Genomic DNA, 1,790 nt, shown 5'->3' with positions numbered 1-1,790 from the left:
ATGATATGCAATAGCCATTGTGGCTATGATATGCAATAGCCATTGTGGCGATGATATGCGATAACCCTTGTGGCGATGATATGCGATAGCCCTTATGGCGATGATATGCGATAGCCCTTGTGGCGATGATATGCAATAGCCCTTGTGGCAATAATATGCAATAGCCATTGTGGCGATGATATGCAATAGCCATTGTGGTGATGATATGCAATAGCCATTGTGGCGATAATATGCAATAGCGATTGTGGCGATGATATGCAATAGCCATTGTGGTAATGATATGCAATAGCCCTTGAGGCAATGCCTTGCGGCTATGATGTGTAATTTTACCTGATTTTATTTGCCAGCGTCCTACTTTCTACATGTACCTGTACTCAAGGTAGATGATTAGTAGACACAAAGTCGCTTTTACTAGCGACTATTTTTAGGAAACTTCTAAATACGATATGTGTAAAAAAGACAAAGAGCTTTTGTTTGTCGCCTACGATCTCGAGAAATGAGATGGACAAATCAAAAGGTCCTCAATAAATGGGCGTTAAACCTATTTTTAGGGCTACCCTAAAATACCGTTCTTGGGTATTAATGCTCTGTTGTGGCTCCCATTTTGCTCGGGGATATTTGAAAGAGACCCTCATTTTGTATATTGAACCCTGCATCCACAGAAAAATGATTAGTTTGAATGAAACTACTCTGTGTTGACCTCCTTTGATCCTTGATTTTCTCCTTTCTATCTCTTGGGCATTCCACCATATCGAGACTTCCACCCTGACACTCCATCCCAAATGATGTCTAGGCAAATACTAAATAAGTGAGTCGTAAGATTTTTGGAAAATAGTCTTAAATTTTTGAAAATAATTTTGAAAACTTCTGTAAAACTTTTGAAAATCTCTGCCAGTCATGTCATGTACTAGCTCAACGAATGTCTTCCTCGTGGTTTTGACTATATTTGATGGATGGTTTCCAAAACTCATGATCATTGTTGGAGGGTTTCTTCAAGTAGTTCTACCATAGCCAAAAATTGAGTCTACCCAGACTTTGTTACAGTTGGTGGCTTCCAAAGCTTTAACCTCTGGTGCTGGGGAATTTGGAATATGTTCTAGCATTTGGTGAAAATTTTGAGGTCTTCCTCAAAATTTCTGCCCCAGTTTAAAGTTGTTTGAGATGATACCAATCCGAGTGGATCTGAAGTCTTTGCTGATCTTCATTCTTTTTGTTGGATGTAGATCTTCTCTTGTGAATTTTTTAGATTCCTTCTCAAAAATTTTGCCTCAGTTTTTCTTTCCTGGGGTTATATGACCGAGCCGTTGGGGCGCCTACGTATCCCGTTGAAGCAGGAATCAGGTCAAACATAGTTCAGGCCTACGCTAGGGATATACAACAGAAATTAATGGGTTGACCGAAGCCGACATAGGCCGCCTACGTATCCCTTTCTCGGGAATTCAGGTCATCACGTAGTTCATACATAAAAAGAAAAGATAAATTTCTCTAAGGGGTTTACCCAAGCCGACATAGGCCGCCTACGTATCTCTTTCTTGAGAATTCAGGTCAAACGTAATTCGTACATAAACTCATAATGGCCCTAAAATACTCTTATCCATCTTACTAGGATATAAATAAGTACTTCGAAGGATCAAATATCCAATTTCCTTAGTCATTGCCTTCCTAGTTAACCACCTCGGTTTCCTCTAGATTAGGCTTCTTTGATTCTCGAACTCTTTGACTCTTCTGTTGATTGTTCTAGGGCTATCATTATTTTTCTTCTTGACATGATATGATAATAGCAGGTTTTA

The sequence above is a fragment of the Capsicum annuum genome, chromosome 12 (assembly GCF_002878395.1).
Source record: "Capsicum annuum cultivar UCD-10X-F1 chromosome 12, UCD10Xv1.1, whole genome shotgun sequence".
NCBI classification, from domain to species: domain Eukaryota; kingdom Viridiplantae; phylum Streptophyta; class Magnoliopsida; order Solanales; family Solanaceae; genus Capsicum; species Capsicum annuum.
The sequence above is the reverse complement of the archived record's forward strand: the minus strand, read 5'-3'. Positions refer to the sequence as shown.